Source organism: Sceloporus occidentalis, unplaced genomic scaffold, assembly GCF_023333645.1.
Source record: "Sceloporus occidentalis isolate IW3139 unplaced genomic scaffold, rSceOcc1.0.p SCAF_8, whole genome shotgun sequence".
Taxonomy (NCBI): domain Eukaryota; kingdom Metazoa; phylum Chordata; class Lepidosauria; order Squamata; family Phrynosomatidae; genus Sceloporus; species Sceloporus occidentalis.
In genome coordinates this window covers 15,234,806-15,248,388 of record NW_028316988.1, presented here as the reverse complement: position 1 = coordinate 15,248,388, position 13,583 = coordinate 15,234,806, and positions in this window count along the sequence as shown.

The window sequence follows — 13,583 nt, the reverse complement described above, 5'->3', positions numbered from 1 at the left end:
AAATTGTTTTGAATACTTCTAATCATTTTATGTGCTAATTGCATTCGTATTACTTTAAATGTTAGTTGCCTCCCGGGAGAAATCTGGAACACAATCGAGTCGAAGCAACTGCATAAATAAACTAAGAACAAAAGGGAGAAAAGAAATTGCCAAGGATACAACTGACAAAAGGATTTGCTCCCATACACTGAGTATGTTATTACATGTGTGATTTGTATGAGATAGATGGGCCAGCTTCCATCCATCCATCCATATATAATGTGCCATATCATGCATGAATTTATGTCATGTAGTATACATCCATGAGCAATGGTGCCACATGTGCTATTGCTCCACCACAACTTTGAATGGTATACAGTTGTTCCACAATGGAGAGCAATGTTCAACCATTGCCATAGGAGGACTTATGCATGAACAGGTACCACTCATCCATGGAAATCCACTGCATGACCTGGGATGTCATACTCTCTCAACCTCAGAGGAAGGTAAGAGCAACCTCCCTTGAAAAACATCTGCCAGGACAACCCTGTGACTTGAAGGTACACAACAACAACTAATCTAGGATCCCACCCAATTCTTAGTAGCAGAGCACAGTTGTGCATTTCAGGACTAGGGAGAGCTCCGGTGGGAGGCAGATATTGCTGTGACAGTGATCCCATTATGTGGGGATTTTGGTCTAGTGAGTAAGTCCCACTGCTTAGGTAAGAACTGGTGGGGATTTAAAAGGGACATCTACTTGAGCATTTATCAGGAACTTAAGGGCTTTAAGTAAGGATGCCATAGAAGTGCCCCTCTAAACCATGGATTCGCTACAAAAGGAAGTTAGGTTTTCTCCCTCCCTGTTGTATTTCCAACACAAACGCACGCACACACAGAGTGTGCAAAGTGATCTTAAGGCACCTTTGAGACTAACTGAAAGAAAGAAGCTGGTAGCATGAGCCGTTGCAGACTTGTTGCATGTGAAGAAGTAGACTCAAGATTACCACAACGCATGCCACCAGCTTCTTTCTTTCAGTTAGTCTCCAAGGTGCTTCAAGATCCTGTTGCACACAGATCGTCCAGACTAACGCAGCTAGGTCTTTGAATTCCATAAACGCAGGATGGAAAGTGTGCAGAAGTGGATGCAAATGTTCCTTCATAATGATGATGCAACACCATATACATTTCCTTGTTTTGTACCTCCTCCAGCTCTGGCTATCACAAGCCAAGAGAAAGCACCATGATGAAGCAAGACTGTGTTGGAGATCTCCTTTTTGTTTCTGGGCCATGCACAAGTTCTCCGGTTCCTGTCATGGTGGGAGGCCACGAGTGATGAGCTCACTCCCGAACCTCAGACAAAGAGCGCACGGGGAGGCATAACGCCTCATGTTTCTAGGCAGCATTTCCGGCAGGGCCACGCACACCTCTGCTCATATCCTGCCTTGTCTTCTTCGGGGACCAAAGGGAAACCTCCAAGCATATGGGATTCAGCTTACTCACATTCTCTGTGGCTAACTCAAGGGTTTGCTTATTTTTTATTATTAAAGACAGCTGCCCTCCTCCATCTCTTCCAGTAGATTACAGCTCCGTTGCCTCTTAGCTCTCACATGCTTAGCAATGGTATAGCACTTCTTGATAAGTGAAGATTGCCAAGCAGACTGGGAGAGAGAGGGAGACACTTTGACACCTTGGAGGGAAAGACTGAGCGGTCTGTGCATTCACTGGAAAGGAAGGAAGGGGGAAAAAGACTTCACTCTTTGTCCCCAGTATCCCAAAATGCCAGTTCCTGGCATGTTTCCAGGAAACAAAGAAAGAATTGTAGCCAATGGGCACAAATATAGTGCTGATCTCTGGCACACTAAGTGAAAAAATAACAATTTCCCATCCCATGTATCAGATACCTTGAGAAGCACTGGTCTATAGTATCCTTTCAACATCTACCACCATCACCAATTCGTCCTTGGCTCTTCCCTTGAATGTTATCCATACCTTTGTGCCTTGTCTTCCTTCCTTCCCTCCTTCCTTTAGCATTTGATCAAGTCTGATCTGCTACTGCCAAGCCCCAGGTGTGTTGACTGTTGCCATGGCACACCTTTATGTCAGCTCCCTCTAGGTCCCAATGCCCATTGATTCCTCTACAAATTCCTGCTGCCACCCCTGCTAACTATGCTCCAGTCACAATGATGCCCACATTGTCATGCACATGGAAGTGCTAAAAAGCATGACTGATTTTGCAACAGTTGCCAAATTGAACACCTTCTCAGAAAGAGAGAACCAGTGGACATTGAGAACCAGGATGGCATAGTGGTTGGAGTTGGATGAGGACTCGAGTTCACCATCCATGGACTATTGGATGACTGTGGTTAGATTCTCTGCTCAGACATGAAGCTCACGGGGTGACCTGGGGCAAACCACTTGCTCTCAGCCTCAAGGCAATGGCAAACCTCCATTGAGCAGATCTTGCCAAGAAAAGCCCATGATAGCGTTGCCATAAGTCAGAAACAACTTGGAGGTGCGCAACAAGATGAACAAAGTAGACAAGAGCAACAAGAACAACAGTACTGGATCTTGGTTTTTGTATGGCAATTATCTCATTCCCCTTTGCATTCTTCTATTCCACACAATGCAGAATCACATTAATATAAAGTATTTGTGGACTGGGATTGCCAAATGACAGAGAAGTGGGGAAATTGCATTTGATCTGCATTTTTAAAAACAAACTAACTTTGCATTTGACATTCATTTCCTGGATTAATATGTACAGATATCCTTTGAGTTCCACGATTCCTTAAATATCAAGATGCAACTCTTACTGCAAGAATTATCTTACAATGGTTCCTATTAAATCAGAAGAGCCAGCGTGGCATGGTGGTTCAAGTATGGTGGTGACCCTAAGGCAAAGCTATGATGGTGTTTTCTTGGCAAGATTTATACACAGGTGGTTTGCGCTGCCTTCCCCAGAGGCTGAGAGCATGTGACTTGCCCATGGTCACCCAGTGGGTTTCATAGCTGAGAATCGAACCCTGGTCTCCAGAGTCATAGTCCAACACTCAAACCACTGCAAAACCACTGCTTGGGAGTGACTGGGGCCAGGCAAGGATTGCGTCTCATTAATTAGAAACAGATGGAAGGTAGCCCTGCCAGACAGAAGCCCATTGGAGCCTTACACAATCCAAGGCATCCAGTGTGTCTGAACAAGTCCCAGAGGAGACGTGATGAATTCTTCACACCTGTTTTCCGCCAAGTTTAATAGGAAGACTCAAGAAACTCACTGCAAGACCTGGGGAGGAGGGGTAGGAGGAGGCAGAATTCCAGGAAGGTTTGGATTTTACTGCCGGAAACTTTCCCGTAAGATGGGCCTGAGGCTATTGCATGGAAAGAAAGACATGGCTGCAGGGAGAGACTCCAACATTTATCATAATCTTCATTTTTTTTCCAACTCCCTTTCACAATACTGGGAAAGGTTGTCTGGGTTGGGTTTCAAGGAGATTCCCTCCATCCAAGCCTGCAACAATGCTGAAACATTGCAGATCATCCTGTCAGAATAGCATTGCAGCGTCATGGGATGCAAATGGCGTCAATGGTTGCAGTCTGTCCCAAAATGCTCCGCTCTGATCCCTCCTGGTCTCCAGACCTGGAAGGGAAAGACGTTGGTGGAATAGCCATGGAAGAGGCATCAGTAATGACTGCAAATGATACCTTCAAGCATAAATATGTAATAAGCTGGTAGATGAGGGGGAATCTTTTGGCTACACATATGAGGCTGGAAGATGGAGGCCAGATGTGCAACACATTAGAACATATGTTTCCCCCCCACTAAATAGCTGTTTCTTCTTTTCCATCCCTGGAAAGACTAGAGGCAGAACATTCCTGCATGATTGTGGCTGCCTTCAGCATCTCTCTGTAGCGTTTCTCAAAAACATTTTCCCCCTATACCTAAGTTATTCCAGAGTGATACTGGCATGGCTGTCCTTGTCTAACGCAGGGCGACATGTATTTCAAAAAGGACAGAAGGGAGATCTGCCCCCTCTGCTAAAATAGAAAGGCGTTCATGAAACGTTTCACAAGCTGGTAGCCACCAGCCATCAGAGCCCACTATACCATCGACATAAGGAAGGAAAGCCATTTTATATTTTCCCCGCTTCAAATCCTCTCAATGGTATTGGACCCCATGATCATCGTATCATAGAATCACAGAGTGGGAAGAGACCACAAGGTCCACCAAGATCAGGAAGACTCAGGGCAGCACTCTTCAGGTTCAGCTGGTCAACCAATTGTAAATATACCTAACAGTAGCATTCTCTAGCCCACCTTTTGCTAGGCTGTTTGCAAAAATATCACGGGGGGCTTTATGTTCCAAGATAAAGATGGTGTTTAACAGCACAGCTACAAAAGAATGAAGGGGGGGGGGGATATCGGCCAACATAATGGGGTCTGAGTAATGCTGCTTTGCTAAAGGCATCCCCACATCACTCTCAAGTGCTTTTAATTAAACTTTGGTCTGGTCCTTGTACATGCCGTCTGGCCAACATGTGCTTCTACAAATAGTCTGCAAATAGTCTTTGATGCAACCGCAGCTGAATCATTGTGAAACCTGGCATCTTTTGCCTGCTGAATTCTCAAAGATGCGAGTCAGAGAGTTGGTTTCCATACAGGCCCATTCCCCATGACCGTGCCTTGGGTATAGGTGCTGGAGAGGTGCCATTGACTTCCGTAGACAATCTAATGACTCAGTCGATGCAACCAGAAGCACCAGTAGTTTCCTAACTCAAGTCCTATTTCGAGTGCAGGAGGCAAGCGATCTCATTCCTCAGGAATCCAAAGTTGCTCTCCAACTTTGCTTTCAGACTTGTGGGATGCTGGCAGAAGGAACTCAGCTGTGAGTGGGTCTGTAGATGGATTCCACGAGCCAGTTTTCATCCCCGTCAACATTGTCCTCCATCGGATGATGGATGATGAGACACTTCCAAGAATCACTGAGCACTGAAGATGCTGGCTACAGATATGCACTGGGACCAAAGGAGGAAGACTGATTGTCCTCGCTCATTGCTTCAGGAGTCGGAGTCAGAAAGCGATCAAGAGATGGAAGTCACTCTGGGATTCAGAGGATGTTTGTTATAAGAGCTTGGTGGGCATTTGCACAAATTTGGAATAGAGCTGTATGAGGTGGCAAGATGGACAAGCTTGAGTAGACTCAGTCAGTCAAAGCCTATGGAATATGATGGTGTGGGAAATGGGGGAAATACTATAAACCAGAGATATGTTTGTTAAAGAGAGAAGATAGGGGTCAGATGAAACAGAGTTAGGGCAGTTAGTTTCATGCATTCCTATTTGTGTAATAATGTCCCAGTTTGTCTGGCTATCTACTCTGGGAAACAGGATGCTGGCTCAAAACAGAACATCTGGGTGAACCAACACGGGTCTCCTGATGTATTTTGTAGCCTGTCTAGTTGAGCAATAGAGTCAGGCTGTGCATGGAGGTGCTTCTCTAAAAGGAGAAGTCCGTTGTGGAAAGGCAGAAGGAATGCTTTTAGAACTTAAAGATAGAGCATTGGGACTGTGCCATCACTAGAAGGTGTTGGGTGTGTGGCCCACATTGTGTGACATCCCAGAAGAGGGGTGACATCTAGTGAGACCCTCCTCCTGCATCCCTCATTGCTGCGGCACAACTCTACTCATGAGTACGGCGGCACCATGCCAGTGAAGTAGACACTCATAGAAAGCAACTACAAAGATTGTGGCATAGTCTTCTGAAAGTATCTTATCCACTTTGACAGGAGAGAAGCTCTCAGATCTCTAACCACAGCTTCGAGATGAAATGAAAGCAAAGCCAGTGCCATATGTGACTTGGGTCAGTTGAAGGGTATGCAAACGCTGAGGGATGAGAGCTGGCAAGGGCAACTCCCAGATGTTCCTCTTGACTGTTTCAGGCTCTTAGAGAACAGAGTTGCCTTTGCCGCAAAGCCTCCATGGGACCTCTGACCTAGCCTCCTGACTCCTGCTTATGAATGCAAGCAAGCCCTTGCAAGTGTTGCTGCAAGGCCAGTCAGCTTCTGGCGGGGAAGCAGCCACCATCTTGTCCTTTGCCTCACCCTGGCAGCAAAATGTCTCAGGCTCTCCCTGGCCTTAGTCCCCCGTGGCAGAAGCAACATGTGACGTAACCTTTCAAAGCATCTACGGGAGAAACACAGGGGATGTTAAACAGATCCCTTCTCTCCCTGTCATGATGCATAAACAGGACCAAATGCCAAGGCCGTATGGAGAGCTTCAAAGTCAGGTAACACTCTGTTAAGCACAACACTCGGGAAAGGCAAGGGACAGAGGCTTACTCTTACCAAACTGTTCAAATATATCATATCATCCTCACATTGCTGGATTATTGGCCATAGCCATGGACCCAGCACCCAACCCTCCTCCTATCCAACACACTGTCTATGAGAGGTTCACACTCAAGCATGTGTTTGCTTTAAAACCCTTCCATTTAAACAAAGGCTTTATTTTCTTCTGGAAGAAAGCTTCCATAAAGAAAGCTTCCCAGTTGCTAAGAAGGGCAGCCTCTTACCCCCCTCCCCAACCCCATTATTGCCTTAGTCTGGTCTGTCGCAGGAAATGTGTTCATCTGTTTAATAAAATGAGTGACCCAGGTTTATGTTCACAGAGGTCCCAGAGGCTCTGCAAATGTCACTGTATAAACAACAAGCGGCTGCTGCAGAGATCAGGGTGGGCAACCTGAGGTGGGCCACATGTAGCCTGTGGACTTATCTCAGAGGTCCTCTGCAAGTCATCCATTAGAATGCATGCCACTTACTATCAAGGTTAGAGCATAAAACTACCCAGCTCTGGGCTTAGTTGCATGTCTTTCATAGCCCCTGACCTCAAACATCTGTAAGAGGTCCCACAATCCACTTATTCCCCTCTTTGAGGTCCAGGTAATCATGTAGTGGCAATGCTTCCATTCACCGCACATTTCCTGACCTAGCCAACACCTATACCCCTTTGACGTCAGCGCCAACCACATATTCAGACTCATTTCCTCCAGGTGGGTTAGGTTTTATTGACACAGTTGGTGGCCTTCTGATGATCCTTCAGAAGGATGAGAGGGTAACTATTTCTCCCCTTCTTTTCTAGGCCAATTTTCCAGACTCCCAGTCTCACAGAGCTAGAGGTTCTGATTTGCTTGCCTTAGAAAGTGTGATAGAAGACAGCAATAGTAAACCAGTCCCAAACCTTTTACCTTTATAACCCTATGATGGGACAATCCAAAATGAGTGGACAGCGTTTCCTTGGAACTACCCGACATCAGCGAAAAATCTATCTTTGTATATATTCTTGAGCCTAAACAAACCACTTTCTTTCCAGTGATGCACATATTTGGTATCTCATCCCAAACTTGCAAAGTGATGACAATGATAATCTTCCAGTCTGGAAAAAGTAATGGTTGTACTCACCACAAGCCAAGCAAATCCAGTTATTGACAGTGATGGAGGAATCAGGACTGGAAATTAATTCCATTGGGTTTGGATCTCTAAGGGAACAGATTTCCCAATATAAATTACCAGCGAAACCACATCTTACGAAAAGGGAATGAGTAGAAACTTCAAAGATGTTGCTCAGATCAAAGCAGGGAACGGAGAGGGGGATTTATGTTTTATAACTGGAGAAATATTGCAAGTACGAAACGTACGTATAAAAGAAAGAAGATCCTTTGGTGAAAGAAGGTTGACCAATGATGTATGGAAATCTGAAAGCCGTAGCCAAGCACCTGGTGAGCACTTTTCTGGAAGAAGAACAGTTGAAAAAATACACCTAGAAATTTGCGTATGTGGATGCATGAAAGTCTCTGCCTTATTTATGGCCAGAACAATTGGAATTAGTGCTAGTGGAAGGTTTCACTAAATTGCACCACCGAAAGGGAAACCATCCTGTGGTTTCGCAGGGGCAGGCTTGCTAGCGACTTACATTTCAGCAAGGCCAGTATTGTAACTACTCCGGCAGCAAAGTTTCACATCTGGGGATTTTAGTGATTGCAAGTCCATTGACAGGTTTCCGCTGTCAATGAAAAGGGATGAAGCAGCTGTGGCTGGGGACACAACAACTTTGGATTGTGCAATAAGGGCCCAAAGAGACAGGCCAAAATAAAGCTGCTTTGGATCACTTTGGAGGTATGCTGTTTAAATGCTGCATGCATCCTAAGAGGTCAGAAGCCATGCTAAAGTCACGCTCCAGTCCTATGGACCAGAGTGCAGCTTTGGCGCAGCTTCTGGCCTCTTAAGATGCATGTGTCATTTAAACAGCATACCTCCAAAGTGACCCGAAGCAGCTTTATTTTGGCCTGTGTGTTTGGTTCCTAAGTATCACCAACGCCACTTTTTCCAGGTCTAATCTCAATTTAAAAGCCATGTGTAGTTATCTCCTAAGTAGATCTGAGAAGGTCACTAGCAAGAGTATCATCATCCCAACCAGAAAGTGCTGGGTTTTTCCAAATAATGGTTAAACAGAGACCCTAGAAGCCTGATAAAACACCAACAATGTTCATAAGTAGTAGAGCCCTGCCCCAGTGAGCAAAACAACTACCGATTTTTTGCACGAACACTATTTTACTTGTCTAGTCACTAACATCACGGATGCTTGGCTACTCTTTCTGAAACCAAGGCTACCAAGTTCAAGACCAAACAACTGTTGGTGGCGCACACACAATTGTTTGATTGTAAGCGTAAAAGAAAACGGCAGAGGCCCTCAGGAAGTTCTGTAAAATGAATCATCGCCTGAATGAAGAACGCGTTTCCTTAAGGAAGCAATGGGTTACGAGAGACATCCCTTAAGAAAGCAGTATGAGATAATCCAGACAGCTGTGAATTTGGTCATAAAAATCAAACCACTTACTGACCAGGAAGAGATGCCAATGAATGGGAGACATAAGCGATGGAGCCTGTTGATGATACTCTCGTCTTCCCAGGGAATCTGTAGAACGGCGAAGTGAACAAAGTCAAAGAAAAAGGAAAACGTGTAGTCATCGTCTTCTATTCCCAACAGCTTTTCCTTTCATGTTTATTCCTATTTGCAAATGGTAAATGTAATGAGCTTGAGATGTTAATGCTTTAGAAGTCATTGGCAAGTCTGAACTTTTCAACTTTTTAAAACTCTAATTCCAGTTCTGACAATGGGAGCGAAATTCTAGTAGTGCAGGAGTGCAGGAAAAGAGATTCCATCTCAACATTAGCCACTTCTTGGAAGTGCTTTGATTGTGTCTTCTTCAATGGCTGAATGGGGTCCAAAATTGAGGTCTTTTCCAACTCTACGATTCTTTTATTCTAGTGGGCCAAGCTTGGTCCAGGTTCAGAAAACATTGTCTGAGCTTGACTTTCAAATATTACCAGCTACATCAAAAAAGGAAGTCTCTTTGGGATGTCCATACTAGGGTCCTCATGGCTCGGTGTGCCAGAAGTCTCAGCGACAGCCTTCATCTCATGTTCTCTTACAATTAATAATGAAAAATCTGTCCTAACTGTTATGTGAGATTTGGCTTGTTTCATCTTACCCTGGCTTGTTTCATCTTATTCCAAGGCACCCGGAAAAGACCAGTGAACTTCTCCAATTGATGCTAAGCCATCCTTTGTCCTTGCTAAGCCCCATCAGGCATCATCCATGTACAACAAAGTCTCGGCCATCACTACTATGCTTCCAATATTTGGAGCCAACAGTTATCTCAACTGGGAACGTTTGGTTCAAGTTTAGCAGATAGATGCTAGTCAGGTCATGTGAGGCTACTGTTCTATTTCCCAAACCATCAGTCAGAGAACTGTACATTGAACAGTCACTGTCACACAAAAACGTGCCGCTTAATCCAACAGCCAAATCTCCGACTCTCTGTGATTCCAATACTACAGAATGTATGGCATGCAAACCCTGCCCTCGTCTTCTCTCCCTGCAAAAAAAGAAGAGAGAGAAAGAAATGTTTCAAGAGTGACTAGATAATAAAAATGTGGTAAATCCTAACATTTAACTGTGTTACCATTTATAGTATCAAGATGGGGAAGTCAAACTGTATGCATCTTGGCAACCCTCTCCAAAATGACACTTCAGCCCTGATAGAATAATTGAGTCACAGAGTAAGAAGGCACATTAAGGGTCATTTAGTCCAAAGGTCTGCCACTGAAGAACCTATCACTAAGGGAACATCTAATCTCTGTTTGAAAGCCTCCAATGAAAGATGATCCATCATCTTCTGATGGAGTCTATTCCAGTTCTGAAGGAATTGTATTGGCTGACTATATGGTTCTGGACTGAATTCAAGGTGCTGATGATAACATTAAAACCCAAAATGATTTGAGTTCTCAGTACATGAGAGATCACTGAAAACCAAGAGTTGGCATCATAGCTATCTTCAAATATGTGAAGGGACGCCATATAGAAGATGGAGTGAGCTTGTTTCCTGCTGCTCCAGAGACTAGAAATAGGACCGATGGATTCAAATGACAAGGAAAGAGATCCCATCTAAACATTAGGAAGACCTTTTTACATGTAAAAGCTGCTCAAGGATGTAATAAATTACCTCAGAGGGTGGTGGACTCTCCATCGTTGGAGGTCTTTAAACAGTGGTTGGATGGGCATCTTCAAAAACGTTTTGGTTGTGTCTTCCTGCATGGTAAAGGGTTGGCTGAGACAACTTTTGTGGTCCTTTCCAGCGCCCATATTTATGATTACGATAATTTAAACAAAGGAGGGGATTCTAGAAATTTGGGTCAGAAAGAAGAAGGAAAAAGAGAGCAAAAGAGATTGATGTGCTGTTGTGTAAACCAGAAGTGAAGCAAGATCTGGATTCTCGCAAGCATATTTTGCTGTATCCCAACTAATAAATTACATCCTTTTATAGCAATATGTTGGCTGAGCAGCGGCGAGAAGATTGAATAAGGGTATTTCCACCGCAACCCCAGCAGCTGTTAAGGACATTCGTAGCTCAGCGGTTGTGTGTTTATCTCATCGCAGCTCATGTCTGCAGACTCCATCGTGGGGTGCAATCGTCATTGCTGCAAAGAAAGGAAAAAGGAGATGAAAAATTTAACGTTTACAGAAAGCAGGGGATGCTGAGGAACAGAATGTGAGGTCTCTCTATGGCAGTGGTTCCCAACCTGTGGGTCGGGACCCCTTTGGGGGTCGAATGACCCTTTCACAGGGGTCGCCTAAGACCATCGGAAAACACATATTTGCATGTGGCAATGAAAATAATTTTATGGTTGAGAGTCACCACAACGCGGGGAACTGTATTAAAGGGTCACAACATTAGGTAGGTTGAGAACCACTGCTCTATGGCTTTTCACTGTACATACTGCTGGGATCATGGTTGTGAACTGCACTTGCATGGTGGTCAGAGGCAAAAGACTCTAAGCACAGAAGCCGTCCAAAGAGATAAGGCAGGTGATATATAAGATGCTTAGATTTGCTAGATTTTGGCTGGCATTCTGTTAATGACATTTATAGTTGTAAGTCCATCTGTATGGCTGCATGCATCCTTTATGGTCATTGTGGAAATTGGTATCTTTAACTAGTCTGGGTGCACTAAAAATCATTCTGCTTTCCAGGTTGGATGGTTTGGGGGGGGGGGTTGGTGAGGAAAGGGGCATGAATAATTCTTTAGCAGGCTAAGAAATTGGATTTTTCTCACATGTTGAGTGGTTCGTCATGAGGATTGTGTACTTTTGTAGAAGAACAACAACAAAACCCTCAATCCTTCCACAACATTGTATTCAATTACAACATTTTAGACTAGCGCAAGGCCTGTTCCAGTCCGTGAGGCCGAATAATGTCTGTCTATAACTTCTGTGCTTCTAGAGTTCACCAGTTGTTTGCAGGAGAGAGTTGTTCTTACTCTCTCCCTCCACCTCAGTACATTCCCCCTTGGTGGACATTTTATTGAGCGTGCTACAACTCATGAACATGACATGGATTAGAAGCAGGGTAAATCACCCCAGGCCTTTCCATGATACATTACGGCATGAAGCAAAACATAAAAACATAACATAAACTCAAAAGCTAGTCCAGTAGATAGTATTCCAGGCTGGATACGTGCTATAACTTGATAGAACCTGATATATAAAGATATAACCCTCAAGTTACGTTCCCACCAGTAAGCCATGGTGCCACAAAGAGTTGTGGTGAAAGCTCTGGTACCACAACGAACTACCAATCTCAGGATTCCCAGGATGGAGCGGTGTCAAACTGCTTTTTGACTGTAATGCAGGTGCATCCCTTGAACCCCTCTGCTTTCCATCTCTCAGCTTCAAATGCTCATGAGCTGATGGTTGTGAAAAGAGCGTCCGACGTGAGCTCCAACATCAGTAAATCAGCATCCTCCTTGGTCAGTGTCCTCTACTTTGCAAACAGTGAGTCAGGAAACAATGGATGAACTAGAGGTCTCTTGTGTGGGCTTCATCATGACTTTGGTTCCAAACCAGGCTTTTCACAGCTCAGTTCCAGGTCTTGTAGGAAGTTGGCTCAGACAGAACAAGAGCAAGAATCACTTCCTGTGTGCGTCTCTGAGCCACCTCCTGGAGATGGTCATATTATGGCTCTACAGCCACCTCCACCACAAGCTGGAAGATGTATTCAAAGACCAGCTGTTGGTTTAGTTCATTGGCATCTCTTGGGATTTGATAGAAGCTGCTGACCAGCAGTGTTCCAAGGAGGGAGGTCTGTGGGAGCCTTTTGGCTGCTGCCAAATGTGGAGGAGGATCCCTGGTGATTAAATGCTGAAAGAGAAACCACGAAGCTGACCACCACTTTGACATGAACAACAACAATGAAAAAAAATTGACAGTAGTCAGCAATGGCAACAGCAGCAGATATGGAAGCATTAATGCACATACGGAGAGGATAGGAATGGTTCCTGGAGATATGGAATGGAACCCTTTTGGGGATTATTCTGGGCAGTTCTAAGGCTTGTACTTTATAGATGCTTTGGTAAGCAGGTATCCAGTACCTCCTTATGCAAGCAGTGCCTCTTTATCCACAGTACAACTAGTAAAGATAGGTTGATGTATGGCTACAATGCTTCTTGCCTCTCACGACTTGGAACCAAACATGATGCCACTCACCCAAGATCACCCAGTGAGCTTCCATGATCAAGTGATGACTTGAATCCTGATCTCTTGGAGTTCCAGTTCAACACTCAAGCCACTATACCACTGGCTCTCAAACTTAGATCCTCTAGATGCTTTGGACTTCAGCTCCCAGAATTCCTCACTGCTGGCCAAAATGGCTAGGCCTTTGGGAGCTAAAGTCCTGAAATACCTGGAGGACCACTTTGGGAAACATTGCACTACACCATGCTGACTCTCTTTTCAGTCCTATTTCTAACAACACCCCCGGCACACAAACCACAGAAAACTCCCAGTTCATTGAACCAGGCATGCTATTACCCTGGTAACCACAAAGGCAAAAATATTCAGTCCTCCAGAGGGAATGTAGCCAAGAGTTATGTTAGCTGTTTCCATAGAGCTGATACGTCTGCTTTTTTATCTCACTGTCTGGAAATGCAGAGTCAGGCGCACCTGGATGGACCATTTGGATCCTTCAAGCAAATCCCCTCCTTTGTCCTTCTTTGTCCT